General features: G+C 59.5%; 2 long non-coding RNA genes across 5 annotated transcripts in view; both read right to left on the bottom strand.

The window, feature by feature from the left end:
• The window catches only part of LOC142056866 (uncharacterized), a 72,983-nt gene that overhangs the window by 28,943 nt on the left and 28,250 nt on the right, over positions 1-15,790 (bottom strand). For all 3 annotated transcript variants that reach the window (XR_012660447.1, XR_012660448.1, XR_012660449.1), the window contains 2 exons: positions 8,974-9,083; positions 4,335-4,527 (listed from right to left, as the gene is read on the bottom strand). This is a non-coding gene — a long non-coding RNA (uncharacterized LOC142056866). The remainder of the gene's footprint in view (positions 1-4,334; positions 4,528-8,973; positions 9,084-15,790) is intronic.
• LOC142056867 (uncharacterized) lies at positions 9,706-15,329 on the bottom strand. Of its 2 annotated transcripts, none has more exons than XR_012660452.1 (3): positions 15,118-15,329; positions 10,685-10,744; positions 9,706-9,828 (listed from the first exon to the last, which is right to left on the bottom strand). It is a non-coding gene; the product is annotated as an uncharacterized LOC142056867 (long non-coding RNA). The 2 variants fall into 2 exon arrangements; XR_012660451.1 differs by lacking the exon at positions 15,118-15,329 and adding an exon at positions 11,091-11,646.

The raw sequence follows: 15,790 nt of genomic DNA, 5'->3' as shown, positions 1-15,790 counted from the left end.
CACGCCCCGGCGAACCACGTGACAGCGCCGGCAGCCACTGCGCCAGGACTACACCTCCCGGCATGCTCTGCGGCACAACACGGCCGCCCCGCAGCCGCGCGCCACACCACCACACCTCCCGCCATGCTCTGCGGCACAACACGGCCGCCCGGCAGCCGCGCGCCACACCACCACAGCTCCCGGCACGCCGCCAGCCCGCCCTCCCCGCTCTCGGACCCTGCGGGGCACCGTCCCTCCCGCCGATGCGCCCGGACGCCCCACCGAGCCCTCAGCACAGCCTCGCTCTCCCCCACCGCCCGCTCCGGCTCCGCCCGGCGCTGCCCCGCCGCAGCCCTCCTCGGGGCTTGACCCGGGACGCAGCGCTCCACCACCCAGCCCCCGCTCACCTCCTCCCTCGCTACAGTCGCAGCCCGCTGACGCTCGGCCACAGCTCCGCTCCGCCCTCGGCTCACACTGGCCCCCCGGAGCCGGGCACCACCCCTTTTCCAGGGAGGAGCCGGCACCGTCAGCCCCACCGCCCGCACCTGGGGCCCCTCCATCCAGACCCCGCCCACAGCTGAGGCGCAGCAGCAACGGGGGGCCCCCTCCCCTCACCCCCACAGTGCACCACCTCCTCCCCTGGGCTCCATCACAGCCCCTTGCTCCACGCAAAGGGAGCGCAAACGCAGCCCTGAGGGCAAAGGAGAGGGCAGGTGTTTGTGCAGGCGCGCACGTAACAAGTCCCAGGAGCCATTCGTGGATCAGGGTCCCCAACGCTCCCCCTGCCCCAAGGCCACCTCGGCCGCCGTTGCCGCAGCCGCACGGAGCTGGTGTTGGCTGGGATAGTGCTCATTTTCTCCACAGCAGCTAGGAAGGGATACGTTTTGGATTTATGCTCAAAACACCGTTAATAATGTAGAGATGTTTTGGTTCTTGCTGAGCACTGCTTCCACAGTCAGGGCCTCTTCTGGTTCTCTCAGTGCCCCACCAGCAAGTAGGCTGGGAGAGGACACAGCTGGGAAAGCTTTCCCAGCTAACTGACCAAAGGGATATTCCATACCATTTGACATCATGCTCAGCACACGCAACTGGGGGAAGAAGGGGGAGTCCTTGGGGGGCGGGGGGGGGCTACGGCATTTCTCTCCCTAAGTAACCGTTACACATGACAGAGCCCTGCTTTCCCAGAGGTGGCTCAACACCTGCCCGCCGAAAAGGAGGAGTGAATTAATTCCTTGCTTTGCTTCCACGCACAGCTTTTGCTTTACCTGTTAAACAGTCTTGATCTCAACCCACGATTTTTCTCACTCTTACCCTTCCAGCTCTCTCCCCCAGCCCACTGAGGGTGGAGCGAGCAAGCAGCTCCCTGGTGCAGAGTTGCCAGCTGGGGCTAAGCCACGGCACGCGCTTGCCCTGGTTTGGCAGGGAACGGACCGTCCGTCGCCTGGCTCCTGGAGCGACGGGCTGCTGGGCAGGGGGGGAGGCCACCAAAGGTGAGGAGCAGGGCACAGGACAGTAGGAAGAGAGAAGAGAAGAGCGGCATCCGGCTGGACGGGGGCGGGGGGGCGCGTGTGCGTGTAGTGAGAAGGCACGAGGCAGGGAACAGGACGGCCAGAGAAGGACAGGGAGCCCGACGGAGCTGGAGATAAAAGCAGCAGAGAGAGGGGAAGAGAGGCAGCAGAAAGAGGGAAGAGCAGGACACAGACCAACAAAGAAGGAAGAGGAGCAGGCTGGAGACGCACAAAGAACCTGGGGCAGGCAGCACGACAGCGAGGGAGGAAAGAAGAATAAGGGCAGGAAGCTGGACCGAGCGCGATGGAGAAAGACAAGATAAGCGACAAGAACAGGGCAGAAAGGGAAGAATGAAGCCACGGGGACAGGGAGCCGAGACAGCCAACGACGGAGGGAAGGGGCCGGGGAGGGAACACCACAAAACAAACCACGGGGCTACGTGGTACAGAGCATGAGAAGGCAGAGAATTAAGAATTAGGGACAGGGAGCCAGAAAAACAACAACAAAACAACACCCAAAACAAAGGGAGATGGGGAGCAAAAGGAATCGCAATGCGTACAGAAAGAAGAGAGAAACAATTCTAAAACAGGGTCACGGGGAAGCCAGAGACAGCAAGATGGAGAAAGGACAAAAGCTACAGGCTACAGGGCAGAGAGGGAAGAATTAATGAATAGACACAGAGAGCTGGGCAGAAAGAGGTGGAGAAAGGCTGAAGATCACACGGCCGACAGGGAAGAGAGAAGAGAGGGAGGAATTTTAAAACCAGGGGCAAGAAGCCAGAGAGAGGGAGAGGGAGGCAACACTAAAATGGGGACAAGCCACAGGGCGGCGAGGAGGGAACCGATGAATAAGAACAGGAGACCAAAGAGAACACAACGTAGAATGGAAAAAAGGAACAGCGGCCCAACAGGGAAGGAGGAATTAAAGATCAGGCACCGGGAGGCAGGCAGAGACAAATGAAGAAACAAGTGGGGGGAAAAAAAAAAAACAAAAAACCACAACAACAGCAATGGGCTACAAAGACAGACAGAGAGGGAAGAAATAAAACATAGCAGCAAGGAGCTGGACAGAGAGAGATGAGGACAAACAAATAGCACGGGTCTACGTGACAGAGAACGTGGAATTAGAACACAGAGAGAGGGAGCCGGACAGAGAGAGAGGCCGAGAGAAAAATCTAGACGGGCTACAGCGGGCAGAGGCAGGAATTAAAACCTAGGGACAGGGAGCTGGACAGAGAGAGACGGAGATCCCAGGGAACAGCGGCGGGTGCAGGAAGAACAGGAATTCATGAATAGGGAAAGGGAGCTGGACAGAGAAGAACTCAGAAAGGCAAGAACAGTAGCAGGGTACAGAGCAGAGCAGACGAATTAAAAAGCGCGGCGGGAGCGTTGAGGCAGACAGAGAGAGATTAAGAAAAAAGTCACGGGCTACGTGGCAAAGCAGGAGGAATTCAGAAACGGGGATGGCAACCAAGGGAGAGTGAGCTGGTGAAGGACAACGGGCATTCCAAGTGAGGGACGGGGAGCTGCGGAAAGCGAGGCAGAGAAAAACAGAATCACAGAGAGAATCAAACAAAGCCAAAAAAGAAGAAACTGAACAACAGGAACAGGTGTAACCAAAGCGATGAAATCAACCAACCAGAGACGGTGTTCCATTACGGGAACATGGAGCGTACGAATCAGTGTATCTGTCGATCTGCATTTTAGTCACTAGGCGATCGTTAATGTCAGCAGAACAACAGACAACGTGCTTCTGTCAGAAAAGGATGACAAAACGCGGTTTCGTGGAGCGGACTGAGAAAACTAGCCAAGATTAAGAGCCAAGAAGGCAAAAGGCAATTCTGGCAGGGGGAGATTGCGACCACCGACTCACGGACCACCACCGAGCCTGCGCAGTAATTTACATACGGAACGAGCAAGTTTGTACCGATCAGTAGACAGGACAATAATGAATATGTATGAATGCGTAAAAGTTTGATCTACAAATTGTAGGGGAAAGGTGTGTGAGGTACGCACGCCAGGAGGAGCGATCCCCCGTGCGTCTGGCGCCGTGAATAAAGAACGCCTGCTCTTCAATACTAAATTGGCGTTGAGGAGTTGTTTCCGATTTTACCGCGTTTTTCGGTAACGCAGGGAGTCAGGCCAAGAGGGCCAGAGAAAGACAAAATACCGACAGGCTACAGGACAGAGCAGGAGGAATAAAAAAATAAAAACGGAGCCAGAGCCAGAGCCAGGCAGAGAGAGGCGGAGAAAGAAAAAGTAGCCACAGGCTACAGGACAGAGAGAGGGAGGACTGAAAAGACGGGGAGGCAGGGAGCCACTCAGAGCGAGATGGAGAAAGAAGGTGCGGGGGGGGGTGGAAAAAAAAAAAAAAAAAAAATTTTGCAGCAGGTAAGGAAAGAGAGGGGGCCAGGGGAGAGACAGGGAGGGCCCAGGATGCACAAGAGAGGCAACGGGGCCCCAGTGGCCCAGGACTCACCGCGACTCTCGCTCTCAGCGCTGCTGGCACAATTTAGCCGTTCGGATGCTTCTTTCCCCTCCTCTCCTCCCTGCCTCTTCTGCAGCTCCAGACTGTAGGCCGACCTCCACCTAAAGAGGATACGTGGGTGTCTTACCGCTCTTACGAGATGAGGCTTCCTAGGCACGTAGCCTAGCTCGCTCGTGCACTACACGCCCGTACCCAACTCCGGGTTACGCGTACAGACCCTGCGGTGCACGTTGGTGGCCTGTCCCGCTGCGGGCTATGAAGGGGGATCCTTCCTCCCTCACCTGCAGGGACAGGCTCTCTCTTGCCTGCAGCAGGAAGGCAGCTGGCAGCCAGAGCGCCTTCAGTTTCTTCTGCTTTACCTTTCGTTGGCGTCTCCAGCTTCAGCCGAGGCAGCTCCTGTCCACAGCCGGGAAGGGCTCTGTGTGTCCCTTTTCGCCCCCGGCGCTGCGAGGATGGCAAAGCCGGGCAGAGAGAAGCCACGCAAGCCTGAGACGGCCGCAGTCAACGGCGTCCCCGGGGGAAGGACAGACAACCACGTCCTCAGCACGGTCTCTGGGAGAGGGAAAGAAGGAACAGCGACCGTCATTACCGTCGACCGACCCTGACCAAAGCCCCTCCTTGCGCAGGGGCTTCTGGACACACCGCCCCTTCCCCGCGCTACTGCTACGGGCCCCTGCGCCGAGGGGGGAATCCAGTGCGCTTGAGGGCCGGCTCGCTGCCTTCACGACAGGGCCTGGGGGCGGCCAAGGGCTACGCAGCACGCTTCAGGGGAGGTGCCGGGGCTGGGGGCAGGCGCACGGGGCAAGGGGGGGCCAGGGGAGGCTGAGCGGGAGCTCCGGCGAGCCGGGGAGGCGGCCATCATCTGCGCCCTGGGCAGGGGGAAAAGGTCCTCCTCCTTTCCCTCTTCCCTTCTGTCACTCCCGGGGAACTCACCGCTTCTCGGGGAGCGGCCGCACCCGGAAGCCCCCAGAAATCAACACGAATCCAACCCCAAAAATACACCGCGCCTACCGTACGCGGCACGGCCGCCCGGCACCCGAGCACCGGAGCACCGCGCCTCCCGCCACGCCCCGGCGAACCACGTGACAGCGCCGGCAGCCACTGCGCCAGGACTACACCTCCCGGCATGCTCTGCGGCACAACACGGCCGCCCCGCAGCCGCGCGCCACACCACCACACCTCCCGCCATGCTCTGCGGCACAACACGGCCGCCCGGCAGCCGCGCGCCACACCACCACAGCTCCCGGCACGCCGCCAGCCCGCCCTCCCCGCTCTCGGACCCTGCGGGGCACCGTCCCTCCCGCCGATGCGCCCGGACGCCCCACCGAGCCCTCAGCACAGCCTCGCTCTCCCCACCGCCCGCTCCGGCTCCGCCCGGCGCTGCCCCGCCGCAGCCCTCCTCGGGGCTTGACGCGGGACGCAGCGCTCCACCACCCAGCCCCCGCTCACCTCCTCCCTCGCTACAGTCGCAGCCCGCTGACGCTCGGCCACAGCTCCGCTCCGCCCTCGGCTCACACTGGCCCCCCGGAGCCGGGCACCACCCCTTTTCCAGGGAGGAGCCGGCACCGTCAGCCCCACCGCCCGCACCTGGGGCCCCTCCATCCAGACCCCGCCCACAGCTGAGGCGCAGCAGCAACGGGGGGCCCCCTCCCCTCACCCCCACAGTGCACCACCTCCTCCCCTGGGCTCCATCACAGCCCCTTGCCCCACGCAAAGGGAGCGCAAGCGCAGCCCTGAGGGCAAAGGAGAGGGCAGGTGTTTGTGCAGGCGCGCACGTAACAAGTCCCAGGAGCGACTCGTGGATCAGGGTCCCCAACGCTCCCCCTGCCCCAAGGCCACCTCGGCCGCCGTTGCCGCAGCCGCACGGAGCTGGTGTTGGCTGGGATAGTGCTCATTTTCTCCACAGCAGCTAGGAAGGGATACGTTTTGGATTTATGCTCAAAACACCGTTAATAATGTAGAGATGTTTTGGTTCTTGCTGAGCACTGCTTCCACAGTCAGGGCCTCTTCCGGTTCTCTCAGTGCCCCACCAGCAAGTAGGCTGGGAGAGGACACAGCTGGGAAAGCTTTCCCAGCTAACTGACCAAAGGGATATTCCATACCATTTGACATCATGCTCAGCACACACAGCTGGGGGAAGAAGGGGGAGTCCTTGGGGGGCGGGGGCTACGGCATTTCTCTCCCTAAGTAACCGTTACACATGACAGAGCCCTGCTTTCCCAGAGATGGCTCAACACCTGCCCGCCGAAAAGGAGGAGTGAATTAATTCCTTGCTTTGCTTCCACGCACAGCTTTTGCTTTACCTATTAAACAGTCTTGATCTCAGCCCATGATTTTTCTCGCTTTTACCCTTCCAGCTCTCTCCCCCAGCCCACTGAGGGTGGAGCGAGCAAGCAGCTCCCTGGTGCAGAGTTGCCAGCTGGGGCTAAGCCACGGCACGCGCTTGTCCTGGTTTGGCAGGGAACGGACCGTCCGTCGCCCGGCTCCTGGAGCAACGGGCTGCTGGGCAGAGGGGGAGGCCACCAAAGGTGAGGAGCAGGGCACAGGACAGTAGGAAGAGAGAAGAGAAGAGCGGCATCCGGCTGGACGGGGGCGGGGGGGCGCGTGTGCGTGTAGTGAGAAGGCACGAGGCAGGGAACAGGACGGCCAGAGAAGGACAGGGAGCCCGACGGAGCTGGAGATAAAAGCAGCAGAGAGAGGGGAAGAGAGGCAGCAGGAAGAGGGAAGAGCAGGACACAGACCAACAAAGGAGGAAGAGGAGCAGGCTGGAGACGCACAAAGAACCTGGGGCAGGCAGCACAACAGCGAGGGAGGAAAGAAGAATAGGGGCAGGAAGCTGGACCGAGCGCGATGGAGAAAGACAAGATAAGCGACAAGAACAGGGCAGAAAGGGAAGAATGAAGCCACGGACACAGGGAGCCGAGACGGCCAACGACGGAGGGAAGGGGCCGGGGAGGGAACACCACAAAACAAACCATGGGGCGACGTGGTACAGAGCACGAGAAGGCAGAGAATTAAGAATTAGGGACAGGGAGCCAGAAAAACAACAACAAAAAAAACACCCAAAACAAAGGGAGATGGGGAGCAATGCGTACAGAAAGAAGAGAGAAACAATTCTAAAATAGGGTCGTGGGGAAGCCAGAGACAGCAAGATGGAGAAAGGACAAAAGCTACAGGCTACAGGGCAGAGAGGGAAGAATTAATGAATAGACACAGAGAGCTGGGCAGAAAGAGATGGAGAAAGGCTGAAGATCACACGGCCAACAGGGAAGAGAGAAGAGAGGGAGGAATTTTAAAACCAGGGGCAAGAAGCCAGAGAGAGGGAGAGAGAGGGAGGCAAAACTAAAATGGGGACAAGCCACAGGGCGGCGAGGAGGGAACCGATGAATAAGAACAGGAGACCAAAGAGAACACAACGTAGAATGGAAAAAAGGAACAGCGGCCTAACAGGGAAGGAGGAATTCAAGATCAGGCACTGGGAGGCAGGCAGAGACAAATGAAGAAACAAGTGGAAAAAAACAAACAAAAAACACAACAACAGCAATGGGCTACAAAGTCAGACAGAGAGGGAAGAAATAAAACATCGCAGCAAGGAGCTGGACAGAGAGAGATGAGGACAAACAAATAGCACGGGTCTACGTGACAGAGAACGTGGAATTAGAACACAGAGAGAGGGAGCCGGACAGAGAGAGAGGCCGACAGAAAAATCTAGACGGGCTACAGCGGGCAGAGGCAGGAATTAAAACCTAGGGACAGGGAGCTGGACAGAGAGAGACGGAGATCCCAGGGAACAGCGGTGGCTGCAGGAAGAACAGGAGTTCACGAATAGGGAAAGGGAGCTGGACAGAGAAGAACTCAGAAAGGCAAGAACAGTAGCAGGGTACAGAGCAGACGAATTAAAAAGCGCGGCGGGAGCGTTGAGGCAGACAGAGAGAGATTAAGAAAAAAGTCACAGGCTACGTGGCAAAGCAGGAGGAATTCAGAAACGGGGATGGCAACCAAGGGAGAGTGAGCTGGTGAAGGATAACGGGCATTCAAAGTGAGGGACGGGGAGCTGGGAAAAGCGAGGCAGAGAAAAACAGAATCACAGAGAGAATCACACAAAGCCAAAAAAGAAGACGCTGAACAACAGCAACAGGTGTAACCAAAGCGATGAAATCAACCAACCAGAGACGGTGTTCCATTACGGGAACATGGAGCGTACGAATCAGTGTATCTGTCGATCTGCATTTTAGTCACTAGGCGATCGTTAATGTCAACAGAACAACAGACAACGTGCTTCTGTCAGAAAAGGATGACAAAACTCGTTTCGTGTAGCGGACTGAGAAAACTAGCCAAGGCTGCCAAGATTAAGAGCCAAGAAGGCAAAAGGCAATTCCGGCAGGGGGAGATCGCGACCACCGACTCACAGACCACCACCGAGCCTGCGCAGTAATTTACATACGGAACAAGCAAGTTTGTACCGATCAGTAGACAGGACAATAATGAATATGTATGAATGCGTAAAAGTTTGATCTACAAATTGTAGGGGAAAGGTGTGTCAGGTACGCACGCCAGGAGGAGCGATCCCCCGTGCGTCTGGCGCCGTGAATAAAGAACGCCTGCTCTTCAATACTAAATTGGCGTTGAGGAGTTGTTTCCGATTTTACCGCGTTTTTCGGTAACGCAGGGAGTCAGGCCAAGAGAGCCAGAGAAAGACAAAATACCGACAGGCTACAGGACAGAGCAGGAGGAATAAAAAAATAAAAACGGAGCCAGAGCCAGGCAGAGAGAGGCGGAGAAAGAAAAAGTAGCCACAGGCTACAGGACAGAGAGAGGGAGGACTGAAAAGACCGGGAGGCAGGGAGCCACTCAGAGCGAGATGGAGAAAGAAGGTGTGGGGGGGCGCAAAAAAAAAAATTTTGCAGCAGGTAAGGAAAGAGAGGGGGCCAGGGAAGAGACAGGGAGGGCCCAGGATGCACAAGAGAGGCAACGGGGCCCCAGTGACCCAGGACTCACCGCGACTCTCGCTCTCAGCGCTGCTGGCACAATTTAGCCGTTCAGATGCTTCTTTCCCCTTCTCTCCTCCCTGCCTCTTCTGCAGCTCCAGACTCTAGGTCGTCCTCCACCTAAAGAGAATACATGGGTGTCTTACAGCTCTTACGAGATGAGGCTTCCTAGACACTTAGCCTAGCTCGCTCGTGCCAGAGCTGGGGGCAGGCGCACGGGGCAAGGGGGGCCAGGGGAGGCTGAGGGGGAGCTCTGGTGAGCTGGGGAGTCGGCCACCTTCTGCGCCCTGGGTAGGGGGAAGGGGTCATCATCCTCCTCCTCCTTTCCCTCTTCCCTTCTATCAGCTCCCGGGTAACTCCTGGGGCTGCCCTCACCCACTCGCCTTTAGCATACCAGAAGCCTGCCTCGGCGGGTCGTTTGAAGCTTCCCATCCCACCAGCCCCAGTAGTACAGGCACACAAGGAGGCACCCCTGCACCCACCAAAGGGGCTCGCTCACCTCGCCGGCAGCCCTAGGCCTCACCCGACACAGGGAATCGTGTCCGACACACCACCACGCTGCAGCAGGAGCGGAGGAGGCCTTTCCTTACCAGGAAGCAGCAACGAGCACGGCGGCATCACCTCGCAGGCACTGCAGCATCGCAGGGCTGTTACCTGCGGAGAGAGCAATGTGGATCACAGGGACGCCACCGTGCGTGCGCGGCTCCTGGGCTCAGTACCCAATTCTGGTTGCTGGGCAGCGGCATTATCTGAATTACTCTTCTCGATTAATACCATCCAGAAACCATAACTTGGCTGCATCCACAGAGCTTCTATTCCTCTGCACCTTTCCCCCTCGCAGCCCCAGCAGCACCGTTCATTGCCTCTGCACCAAACAGCAAAGCGTCTCGAGCATTTGTCCTTTCCTCTCAACTGCTTAAAAAAATCTGGTGCTTGCTACTGTCCATGCCACTGCCCCCCCCCATGCCCGAGGGAGGAGAAGCAGCACAGCAAACCTGGGGAACAAGGTTGGGTTCCCCACCCCCGCAGAATAAGCCCCAGGAACTGCTTGTAGGCATGCGGCATCAGGGTTGTGATAGGGTTTTGTTTTGGTTTTCTTTTTTTCCCCGCCTTCTTTACATAATGTAATAATTGGGGTTGCTTTTCCAAACTACTGAGTTCTGTGGGGACTTTTTGTGCTTTTACCCTACAAAAAATGGTCATTTTCACTTTCGGTTTTGTGCATGAGAATGGTTGGTGGGTGCTTTTAGGTGGTTGTTCCTTCCCCACCACCACCCTTTTTTTCCCTTTCCAGCTGCACAAATCCAGCTGGAGTTGGCTTTCCCAGAAGCCCCAAGTTGTTTTCTTTCCACCAGAATTCTTTCTGTTTTTTCACCCCCCATTGCAGACCCAGAGTCGGGGGTTTGAGGTATTTTTGTGCCCAGGCAGCAGCTCCCAGGCTGCATAAGCAGCCCCACAGGGGGAAGTCCCCGTTTGAGGGAATCGGCCCCAAATTGGGATGGGAAAGTGAAGAGAAGGAGAAAAAACCCTGAATAACCTGAAAAAGAACACCTACTCCAGCCCACCAAGCACCGGTCACCTTGCCTGACTCACCTCCAGGGCCCACATCACGCTCGGCTCATCGCTTAGCGCCCTCGGATCACAAAAAAAAAAGAGTAAAACCCATAATGGAGCCCTATAGCCATCAGTCACATCTTCCCTCCAGTACTACACAGACTCACCTTCTTACAGCGCTACCCTGGGCTCTCCTCCGTTGCCCTGCACGACTCATCCATCTGCACCTGGAAAAAGTGTTACTGACAAATCACCTGGAGGCACAGCAACAGCTTAACCATTCCACAGCTCTTGTGCCCACGTAGGAATACCGTCTAGAGCCCAACTACAGCCTGCTGTTAAAGGAAATGCATTAAATCAAACGTTAAGCCCTCGCACATACAAGCCGGAACAGCAAAAACACCGCACGCTCGCGCACCCAGGGCGCAGCCTGACGGAGGTCCACGCGCACCTCGCCGGTTTGATGCGGAGCCACCCAGCATCCCTGCGAGCACAGCTGCAGGCACAACAGCAGTTTCACCTACACCCATCTCGGCGCGCAGCGCTTCTGAAGCTTTAAACTGAAAGCCCTACCTTGACGCTTGGCCACACTAGAAGCGAGCCGTAGCTAGAACTCCACAGAAACACAGCAACACAAATTGCACACCCACAGCGGCGACAGCTTCGCAGCTATTTAGACCAGGAACAACAGAGAAAAGTAAAACAGCTTCATCACCCGCACAGGAAAAGCGGCAGACAGAGACAAAGGGTCAGCATTCATAGCCCTTACAGAACACAGGCATCCTCTCTCCTTCCATTCCTAAACCCATCCCCACTTAGGTCGAAATATCGCAGCCCTGCTGTGGCAATATCGAGAGCGGGGAACAAGAGCCCTGCCGCCGGCCGTTTGTGCGGCAGGACACAAAAACAGAGGGACATGTTTTGCCACACACAACCCTGAATCTCCTGAAAATTTATGTTTACTAAAAATAGCCATTGGGAACATATTCCCAAAAACATTCGGCAATGAAACTTTTATGTGTTTGACACCCGCACATTTTCTGGGAACTTGCTATTTGCTTCCTGGTTTTGCTGGTCTTCCCTCAGAAATTCTACCTGCAGCCAAGTTATTCCCACCCGCCCGACCAGTTCAAGCATTCACCTTCCTGGTATTACCAGCACATTGACACAGGCGAGGAACTTAACTGCTCTTCTAAAACTATCCAAATGACAATTACAGCCCTGAAAGAGGAGTGGAAGAGAAGAAAAGGAGAGATCAGGCAGCAAAAATGCTCTGCAGGCTGCTGCCAGCCAACACTGCACTCTTTTGTTAAAGCCACCCCGCCCCGCCAAATGCAAACAAAAAAAACCCATGACTTCGTGGAGTGCGTTTTTTTTTTTTCTTTTCAGCAGTCCTTTTGGAGCTCATCCCTGTCTCAGCATCTTGTCTTGTCAGAGCATGAAGTGCAGATGATCTGTATCCCGAAGACATTTGCATGGGATGAATACATTTTCAGAAATAGACCAGATCTGTGAGACTCATGTCACCTTTGTGGTTTTAATAATCATAACTCAATTTTATCGACTGACACACACTTGTGAGAACTAATTAACTTTGAAACTTAGCCTCTCCTTGGGGAAAAAACGTGTTAGACACCAAATGAAACTGATTCAGAGCTCCGAACCACGATGGAGCCGATAGAGCTGTTGTGACTTAGTTTGTATGATTAATTAATTGGTTAATAACTATCCTAAGCAGCACAGAAAGAAGAGCTGGACCCAAAGAGGGTGCGCTGCGCTGGATCCAAAAAGCACCCTTCCTCCAGAGACCCGCCTCAGGTGGCGAGTTCGCTCTGGTGCATGCTGGCCTCCCGAACTTCGGGGTCCAATGTGACCGGACCCCCACCTCCGGGGAGGGTCCTCGTACCCTGCCCAACCCCTGCTTTCCCCTGCAGCCCCCAATGCCCCCACCCCACCCCAACCCCCCAGCCTGCACAAGCAGCCAAACCGGCTTCTGCCTTTGGCCCCCAAACCAACTCACTTTGGGACCGTTTCTGAGCCAAAAAGCCCAGCTGCTGAGCCTGTTCTCAAGTCCCAAAAATGCAGCACTTGACCTCTGCTCCTCAGCCCAAAACCACACGACTTAGTCTCCTCGCTCAGGTCCTCAATACGCACGACTCGATCTGTTTCGGGGCCCCGGCGTCAGCCACAGGAGCCTGGTCTCAAGGCCCAGGAACAGAAGAGCTGTGCTCTCCCCGTTCAGGGACCAAACCAGCTGAGCCTGGCTGCGTCCTGGCCCCCTCCGCCCCACAGCCCTGCACCCCCACGGCCCACGCGGGCACTGTCGGGGAGGCCTTGGGAACTGAACTGCGCGGGCCCGGCCCCGCACCCCGGCGGGGCAGCCCAGCGCCGGCCCGGCAGCGCTTTCTTCCTGCTCTCGCAGGCCGCGTTTCCCCGGCAGCGCCGGGCCCGCCGGGCCCGCACCCCAACCCCACAGGGGGCCGGGCCCAGCCCGCCTCCAGCAAACCGCGGCGGCAGCAGCCAGGGTCCTTGCCTGCCTCGCGGGCAAGGGGGGACCCGCCCGGCACCACAGGAGCCCCCGCCGGGGTCGCCACCGCCGCCCGACCCCAACGAGGAGCAGCCGAGAGCCGGGTGGGGCTGCCCCTACTTCCCCACGGCCGGGCACGGGCTCGGCCCCAAAACCCAACCACCGACCCACGATAGCGCTCGGCCCGGGGCCACTGCTGCCCGCAACCCCCCCCCCCCGGGGACTCCGCGGACCGGGAGACCCCACAGCCGAAACCCGCCGACCCACAGCGTGCCCGGCCACGCGGCTCCTCACCTGCCCCCCGGCGCGGCTCAGGCTGCCCCACGGCCCGGCACGGAGCCGAACCCGGCCGCCGGACCATCCACCGCCCCCCCCACCCCCCCCCCCCGGACGCTCCGGGACGGTTCCCGTCCCTTTTCGCTCTGACGCCTCGAGCCGAGCCGGCCCCGCTCCTCCGAGCTACCGGCGGTGCCCGCTCTGCTGCTAGGGGCCAGGCCCTGTTCTCGCCCAGCCACGAGAAGCCGCCCCGGGGTCTCCTCGGTGCGTCCAGCCGCGTGCCGTGCCGGAGCGGGGAGAGCCGGGTACAAGCGCGGAGCCCTGGGGCAGGGGTTGCCCCAGTGCCGCCGACTGTGTGGGGGGGTGTCGTCCCCCCCCGCCCCACGCGGGGGGGCGCACACACGGTACACCCGCGGGCAGGGGCATCCCCGGGGAGCCGTGCAGCCGGGCTGCGCCGTAGGAGGGAAAGGTGATGTTGGTTTCCCATTTTCCCCGCAGCCTGATCCTCCCCCCTCCCCCACCCCTTCCTGCGCGTTACAGCCCGCGAAAAAGCTTTTAACAACCCGATCGACAACACTCCCTTTATCCCTCTTCCAGCAGCAGCAGCGAGAGATTAAGCCAACTGCAGCAGAGAGGAAGAAGGCAAGGAGAGCCTTTTCAAGCAAGGGCAGGACAAAAATGCACGGCGTGGACAGGCACAGGAGAGGCTGCATTATCTGGAAAGCACAACACCTCCCCAACGGCAGAAAATAAGGAACGAATCGTTTCCAAGGAGCTGCAGCAGACGAATCACCTTTTTCTTTATTGCTCTCCTGCCCTTTGTTATCCAAAGCGATAGGCTTCACCACCGGGCAGAAAATATCTGCCTAGATTTACACGGACAACCAGAAACAATCAAGCCACCCAGGAAAAAGTTCACAGCAGAGGTATAACACATCAGCAGCTAAAACATTTGTTATGCAGGCACAACTAGGCACTAAACAAAGGCTTTCCAACACTGGAGGTCTAGAACAGGTAGACATTAGCACAGAAGCACAAGGGGCTCTGTCACCCTGCACAAATCTCCCCGTGCCTACACACGCACACGTTCAGAAGTTATTTATCAGAAAACGCCCAACTGAGCCATTTGCCACAGTCACCAGACTCACGACGTGATAACACGACATGACACACGAGGTGGGCTCAGAGTTTTAAGGCAAAAATACCTCCCCCGCCCCCCACCGGAGATCTTTCAGGCTCCAGACCTGCCATCTCCCCACACCAAACCTACCCGGCCAAAGGGTTTCAGGTGGCCCAAAACACAGTACACAGAAAATAGACGGGGAAAGCCCTACATTGTGCAAAAGCGAACGATGCCCGACCAGGGCTTCTCTGCGGGGCCCGGGCCCGGCACGGAGCCGCCCGCCCCCCCCCCCGCCCCGGGGTCGGGCCCGGGCCCGGGCCCGGCACGGAGCCCCCCCCACCACCCCGGCCCGGGCCCGCACGGAGCCCCCCCCACCACCCCCCCCCGCCCCGGGGTCGGGCCCGGGCCCGCACGGAGCCCCCCCCCACCACCCCCCCCCGCCCCGGGGTCGGGCCCGGGCCCGCACGGAGCCCCCCCCACCACCCCGGCCCGGGCCCGCACGGAGCCCCCCCCACCACCCCCCCCCGCCCCGGGGTCGGGCCCGGGCCCGCACGGAGCCCCCCCCCCACCACCCCCCCCGCCCCGGGGTCGGGCCCGGGCCCGCACGGAGCCCCCCCCACCACCCCGGCCCGGGCCCGGGCCCGCACGGAGCCTCCACCGCTGCCCGAACTCACTCACCAGCGCTCTCCGGCCCCTGGCCACGGCCGCGCTGCTCTCCCAGGCGGCTGCCGCAGGCGAGGGTCGGGCGCTGCCAGGCCTCCAGGAGTCCTGAGGAGCTGGCGGCCACCGCAGGGGATGGCTGCCTGCGGTCGGACTGCCGCGGCGCTCCCCGCCCAGCTCCGAGCAGTCTCCGCCGGCCACGGGCTTCCCACGCCGGGCCGCAGAGGGGCCCCCGGCACCGCAAAGAGACACCTCGCGGCGCAGCCGCCCCACGCACCGCTCCCACCTCCGCTCCACCGCGCTGCTCTCCCACCGGAAGCCGGAGCCCCGCGGGGCGGCCCTTAGAGGGCGGCCGGAAGGACCGGCCCCCACCGGCCCCGCCCCCGCGCCGGACCGCCCCCGCGCCCAGCCGGTGAGCGCCAGCGCCCCCTGCTGGCCGGGCCGCGCTCAGCACGCGAGGGCGCCGTGGGCCGGGCGGGGGGGGACGCGCCGGCTCGGGGCCGGCTCCTTTCGGGGCGAGCGAGCGAGCGAGAAACCCCTGCGGGCCCCGGTCACGGCCGGGCAGAGCCGCGCGCCCTCCGAGAGCTGCTGAACGGGGCTGCCCCTCGTGACACATCCCGAGCCGTCCGCGCCGGGAGCGAGCAGAGGAGGAAGGGGCCGGCGGCCGCGGGGCCCTGGCCGCAGGCA

Source organism: Phalacrocorax aristotelis, chromosome 4 (assembly GCF_949628215.1).
Source record: "Phalacrocorax aristotelis chromosome 4, bGulAri2.1, whole genome shotgun sequence".
Taxonomy (NCBI): Eukaryota; Metazoa; Chordata; class Aves; order Suliformes; family Phalacrocoracidae; genus Phalacrocorax; species Phalacrocorax aristotelis.
The sequence above is the reverse complement of the archived record's forward strand: the minus strand, read 5'-3'. Positions and strand labels throughout refer to the sequence as shown.